The sequence below is a fragment of the Grampus griseus genome (assembly GCF_964374135.1).
Source record: "Grampus griseus genome assembly, chromosome: 6".
NCBI classification, from domain to species: domain Eukaryota; kingdom Metazoa; phylum Chordata; class Mammalia; order Artiodactyla; family Delphinidae; genus Grampus; species Grampus griseus.
This window is the reverse complement of record NC_139000.1, coordinates 7,389,796-7,396,809: the sequence shown is the minus strand read 5'-3', so window position 1 is coordinate 7,396,809 and position 7,014 is coordinate 7,389,796. Positions and strand designations below refer to the sequence as shown.

At 47.3% G+C, this 7,014-nt stretch overlaps 1 pseudogene across 1 annotated transcript; it reads left to right on the top strand.

The window, feature by feature from the left end:
• The first annotated feature begins 310 nt into the window (after positions 1–310).
• On the top strand, positions 311–795 carry LOC309823503 (peptidyl-prolyl cis-trans isomerase A-like; annotated as a pseudogene). The gene has a single exon. The product of its transcript is annotated as a peptidyl-prolyl cis-trans isomerase A-like (transcript).
• Positions 796–7,014: the final 6,219 nt, after the last annotated feature.

Here is a 7,014-nt window from a genome sequence, read left to right as displayed (position 1 = left end):
GGGCCAGAGCACGGAGGGCCTTGGAGGTCATTTTGGCTTTTACTCTGAGACAGGGAGCCCCTGGAGGGTTTGAGGCAGACAAATGACACAATTTAATTTTTATTTTAACATGATTACCCTGGCTGCTGTAATGAAATGTAGTTGGATCCAGGGTAGCAGTAGGTAGATGGGTTAGGAACCCATTGTAATAATCCAAGTGAGACATGATGGTGCCCCAGACCAGGGTGTTAACAGTGGGGTCGGTGAGAGGCAGCAGCAGAATTTCAGGAGGAGACACTGATACGCCACCGCTGGGAGCTGCTCCCTGCGCTGCCTAGCAATGGTCAACCCCTCTGTGTTCTTCCACATTGTCAGCGAGCCCTTGGGCTGCATCTCCTTCAGGCTGTTTGCAGACAAAGTTCCAAAGACAGCAGAAAACTTGCGTGCTCTGAGCACTGGGGAGAAAAGATTTGGTTATGAGGGTCCTCCTTTCACAGAAGTATTCCGGGATTTATGTGCCAGGGTGGTACCATCATGGCACTGGTGGCATCCAGCTACAAGGAGAAATTTGATGACGAGAATTTCACCCTGAAACACACAGGTCCTGGCACCTTGTCTGTGGCAAATGCTGGACCCAACACAGGTGGTTCCCAGTTTCTCATCTGCACTGTCGAGACTGAGTGGCCGGATGGCAGGTGTGTGGTCTTTGGCAAGGTAGAAAAGGTCATGAACCGTGTGGCAGCCGTGGACCACGCTGGATCCAGCAATGGCAAGACCAGCAAGAAGCTCACCATTGCTGTCTGTGGACAAATCTAGTAAATCCGACTCGTGCCTTATCTTAAACAGCCCATTCCTTCCGTAGCTCAGTAGAGCATCCCTCACCCTCATCTGCTCGTGACATCCTATAATCTTTGTGCTTTTGCTGCAGTGCTTTGGGTTTCACATTTTCCATTCCCCGCTCCAAGTCTAGCTGAATTGCAGAGTTAAGTTTATGATTATGAAATAAAAGCTAAACAACAACAGAGAGAGAGACCTAGACAGATTGAGGATAATGTCAAAGTTTTGGACCCAAATTACTAGAAGAATGGAACTGCCATCAACAGAAATGGAGAAAACTACAGAGTGTGGGGTAGGGGACTGGCTTGGGGCGGGTCAGGAGATCATTTTCAGATGTGCTACATTTGAGATTCAGGTGCAGGTGTCAGTGAGTTAGATACACGAGCCTGGGATTCAGGGGTCGGGTCTGGGCTGGAGATAGAAGCTTGGCATCCCCTGTCCTGACCCAGAAGTCCTGGCCCCAAACCACACACCCCACCACCTGTTACCTGGGGAGCTGGTTGAAATGCAGATTCCTGCCCCCTCCTAATTCTCCTGCCCAGGGTTCTGATTCAGTAGGTTGTGGGTGAGGCCTGACTGTTTTTGAACAAAACTATCGCAGGTGATCCTGAGGAGCTGACAGGTTTGGGAACTGTAGCTAAATCTAGATACGGTAAAATTTACTTTGATTTTTTTTTTGGAATGAATGAGTCTCTAAATTCTATAGTGCTTTACAGTTTTCAGCAGTTTCACACACATGATTTCATATAATTCCATAATAACCCTGTTTTTCCCCTAACCCTCTACTGCACCTCCCCCTTCCCTGTCCCCACTGGCAACCCCTAGTTTGTTCTCTGTATCTAGGGGTGTGTTTCTTTTTTTAATTATGGACATTTATTTTATTTTATTTTTTTATGTTGGGGGTAGGAGTTTATTAATTTACTTATTTATTTTTGCTGTGTTGGGTCTTCGTTTCTGGGTGAGGGCTTTCTCTAGTTGCGGCGAGCGGGGGCCACTCTTCATTCTTTTTTGTTTTATTCACCAGTTTGTTGTATTTTTTTTTTGATCCCACATATAAGTGATATCATACAGTGTTTGTCTTTCTCTGTACTTTGATGATTTTTGACAGATGTAAAGTCATGCCACCAGTACTACAGTGAAGATACGGAATATATACATCCTCCCAAAAAGTTCTCCTCTGCCTCTCTGCAGTCGATTCGCTTTTCCCACACCAGTCCCTGGAAACCACTGATCTGTTTGCCTTTTCCAAACTGTCACCTGGATGGAATCATGTAGTACCTGGCCTTTTGTGTCTGTCTTCTTTTATCCAGTATAATGTTTTATTTGGAAGTTTTATACAAAACTGAGCTTTAAAGTCTTCCCTAATATTCTATACCACAGTTTCTAATCCTAATATATATTATGAAGAATGAAGTATGAAATTTTCATCAAGACTTCCAAACGTCCCCCAATACCCACCAGACTACTCAGATGCTGTGTAAATATTTTGGTTTTCTGTGGGTGCCCCGCTCTGAAAAAAGGCTGGGAAGTCTTTCTCCAAGGCATACCCACTGCTTGGGGGAGGCATGGGGAACTGCGAGAAAGTGAGAGTGGGGATGGGTCGGGGCAAGAACCAGGTCTCCTTCTCGCTCCTGCTGGACCACTTCTAATCTGCTCCTCCCCCCACCCCGCTACTGCCACAATAGTGTGCAAACCAAGAGACAAGGGGCTTTGCTATGAGTAGATGGCAGCTTTGGGGCATTGGCTGTTTGCCAACTGTTTCGCCTGCTTGGGGAGCTCTTTTTTTCCTTCCGGTTTCTTAGCCGAATTGTAGATGCTGGAGAATTCCCTGGCGGTCCAGTGGTTAGGACTCCGCACTTTCAATGCTGAGGGCCCTTGTTCAATCCCTGGTGGGGGAACTAAGATCCCTTAAACAGCAGGGCGGCCAAAAAAAAAAAAAAAAATGAAGGGATACTGGAGAAGAGCCCTCCCTGCAAACCTACTAGTCACAGCGTAGGCCTTGCGGGCAGAGAAAACTGGCTTGAGTTGTCTTAGCCCCTTCTAGCTCTATGACCATGGGCAAGTGTCCTGACCTCTCTCGAGGCTCAGTTTTCTGCTCTGTAAAATGGGACTACACTCAAGCCGACCTCACCAGATGTTGTGAGGATTCATTGAGCTAATGCAGGTGAGCGCGGTGCCTGGCACAGAGGGAGTGCTGCACTGAGGGTCACTGGTATCACAGTGACCCTCCAGACGATGACAGTGAATCAGGATGGACTTGGGTGGTCTGCCTGAGTCAGAGGAAAAAGTGTGGCAGGGAGAAGGAGGGTGTCTCTGTAAACAGGTAGTCTAATTTCCAGTTTCACCTCTGCCACTTAATTATCTGTACCCCTTGAGCCAGGTCCTTCTCCTCTCTGTAAAATGTGTTTCCTTCATTAAAATGAAGGGGCATGACCAGATTTGCCCTCCAAGATCACTCCCAGATGGTCCGGGAAGTGGTTCTCAAACTTTAGAGTCCAAACTTTACAGTGCATCCGAATCACCTGGAGAACTTGTTAAAACACAGATTGCTGCTCCCCCCGCCCCCCAGTTTCTGATTCAGTAAGTCTGGGGTGGAGCCTAAACAATGTGTGTTTCTAACAAGTTCCCTGGTGATGCTGATGTTGCTGGTACAGGGACCCCACTTTGAGAACCGCTGCTTTGGGCCACCGTAGAACCTGGACTCTCTTCTCAACTGAGTCCAGCGTCCATCCAATCTCAGAGGCCCAGGGTCACTGAGGGGCTGGTTAAAGGTCCAAGAGGAGCCAATCCTTGATAGGGCCTGGGAGAATTTTCTCTCCCTACTCCACCCAGGACTTGAAATCTCTCAAGTCACCTGAAAGAAAAAGCTAGACCCTGTTTGGAGCACGGATTCCTTCTCCCCAGGGTTATGCTGTGGCCATTGCATCAGGGCCCTGGAGGAAGTGCTCTAAGATGGAAACAACTGGTAATCAGGCCCTAGGGCAAATGGTGAGGCTGCTCCAGAGCCTAAGGACTCGGGCCATCCCCCTGCCAGGAGCTGCATGCAGGGCTGGGGTCCAGCGCTGGAGCTAACAACTCCTCCTTCACCTGTGTTTATTTCCAACGAATAAGAAAAGCCCAGGTTCATTGTTGAAATTTACAGAAACAGAATGAGGAAACTAAAATCATTAGTGTTAACATTCTGAGATAGTGTCTTCCGGTTAAAAATTAAAAAAAAAAATCTTTTATTACTTAAGCTGGGTGGCTGGGTGGTGCTCCATTAGTGTTTATTTTATTGTTATTAATATTATTATTATTTTTGGCTGCACCGTGCAGCATGCAGGAATCCTACTTCCCTGACCAGGGATGGAACCCATGCCCCGTGCAGTAGAAGCGCAGAGTCCTAACCACTGGACCGCCAGGGAAGTCCCGATTTTATTATACATCTTTAAATGGAACAGATACATTATGTTTGGGTTGAATTGTGTCCCCCAGAAGTTAATATGTTGAAGTCCTAACACCAGTACCTCAGAATGCAACTTTATTTGGAAATAGATTTGTTATAGTTGTAATTAGTTAGGATGAGGTCATACTGGAGAAATATGGGTCCCTAATATCCACTACAGCTGTTATCCTTATAAAAAGGGGAAATTTGGATGCAGACACACACACGTGGAGAAGGCCATTGGTAGACTGGAGTTCCGCTACCAAGGAACTACCAAAAGCTAGGACCAAGGCCTGGACCAGATCCTTCCCAAGCACCTTCAGAGGGAGCATGACCCTGCCAACACCTTGATCTCAGACTCCTGGCCTCCAGAATTGTTTAGTTCTGTTTAGTTTCTGTTGTTTCATTCACCCAGTTTGTGGTACTTTGTCAAGGCAGCCCTAGGAAACTAATACACATTACATACCCTCTTTTGTTCACAGTTTTATTTTTTATTTCATTTATTTATTTTTAAATTTTTGACCGCCTCTCACGATATGAGGGATCTTAGTTACCCAACCAGGGATCGAACCCATACCCTGTGCAGTGGAAGCGCAGAGTCTTAACCACTGGACCACCGGGGAAGTCCCTGTTCACAGTTTTAAAAAGAGGATATATAAGTGTAATACAAGAAACACCCATGTATCCTCCACCCTAAATTTGTAGTTTTTTTCTCTGTGAATATATATCTACATCATCATGGTCGACTTACAGCTTTGCACCTTGCCTTTTACTTTTCTCAGCTCTATGTTTTGGAAACCTTTCCACATTCAACAATTGATCTGTCTTATTATCTATTTTATTATTATTTTTTGGCTGCATTGGGTCTTCATTGCGGTGTGCGGACTTCTTACTATGGTGGCTTCTCTTGTTACGGAGCACGGGCTCTAGACGCGTAGGCTTCAGTAGTTGCAGCACGCAGCCTCACTAGTTGTGGCCCGCAGGCTCTAGAGTGTAGGCTCAGCCGTTGTGGTGCATGGGCTTAGTTGCTCCGCGGCATGTGGGATCTTCCCGGACCAGGGCTCGAACCCGTGTCCCCTGCATTGGCAGGCGGATTCTGAACCACTGCGCCACCAGGGAAGTCCGGTTACATCAATTTTTAAACCTACCAGCAATGTGTGAGACTGCTTATTTCCCAATGTCCTCATCAGTGCTAGGTAGTGCTCTTAAAAAAAAAAGTGGCCAGTGCTGGCCAGGCTTGGAGTGGCTTGAATTCAGAAAACACGGTCCAGCAATCCAAAGTGATATCAGGGAACTCCCTGGCGGTACAGTGGTTAAGACTCCATGCTTCCACTGCAGGGGTCACGGGTTTGATCCCTGGTCAGGGAACTAGATCTCACAACTAAAAGATCCTGCATGCTGCAAAGAAGATCCCGCAAGCTGCAACTAAGGCTCAGCGCAGCCAAATAAATAATATATTTTTTAAAATTCCTGTTTTCTTTCCAATCGCACGTCCTTCCTGCAAGCCGCTTGATGCAGCCAAAACAAAACAAAACAAAAAACCCCCACAAAAAAACAAAGTGATATCAGAATAACTCAAGTTCTTTACCTGCATTTCTCAAACACCACAAAAGGGGCAGATAACAGACCACAGCTATGCTTTAAAAATTCCCCTTCTCTGGGACTTCCCTGGTGGTCCAGTGGTTAAGACTCCGAGCTCCCAATGCAGGGGGCCCGGGTTCGATCCCTGGTCAGGGAACTAGATCTCACAACTAGAAGATCCTGCACGCTGCACAGAAGATCCTGCAAGCTGCAACTAAGACTCGGCGCAGACAAATAAATAAATAAATAAATAATATTTAAAGAAAAAATCCTGTTCTCTTTCCCATCGCACGTCCTTCACCCACTACAGGTGTCCCTGTGCCCCTGTCTTCAGCACCCCTTCCTCCCTGTTGCCTGTCTCTAAGATTTTCCCCCTCCTCCTTCCTGTCACTCGCTTCCAGTGTATGCATGTGTGTGTATGTGTGTGTGTGTGCGTTGAGGGTGGTGACCTCTCAGTCCTGTCCATTCTCAGATTCTCCATCACAAAAGCCCCGAAGAACTGCACTGGCAGAGAAAAACCCTCCTCAGATGGTGGGTAGGGGACAGAACCACAGAGGCAAAATCCTTCAGTGGGTGGGGAGGGGAAAGCTTTAATCATTTCGTCTGGTCACGTCAGAGGGGTTGGCTGTGTACTCCTTGAAGACCGAGTGGGATGTGTTGGTTTGGTGTCCCTCACCCTGGGCTTAGCACACAGTAGGGACTTCATAAATGTTGGTTCATTGAATGTGGGAGCACTGAGAAATGATCAACAACTCTGTGTTGGGGCTGGCAAGAGATGTTTTACAGAGATGTTTGACCTAGGCCTGGAAACAAGAAGGTTATCTTGGGCAGCAAAAATGACATCACTTCTTCTGAAGCGGGGGGGATAAGGTGGGGGAAGGTGGGAGAAGGTGGAGAGAATTCCACTGGATGAATTTATGTTTCTCTATGAAAAAGGAGAGTTGTCATATGGGATGGGGAAGAGGCAAAGATTTGGAAAAGCCAACGTGGTGGGCTTCCCTGGTGGCGCAGTGGTTCAGAATCCGCCTGCCAATGCAGGGGACACGGGTTTGAGCCCTGGTCCGGGAAGATCCCACATGCCGCGGAGCAACTAAGCCCGTGCGCCACAACTACTGAGCCTGCACTCTACAACCCACGAGCCACAACTACTGAAGCCTTTGCGCCTCGAGCCCATGCTCCGCAACAAGAGAAGC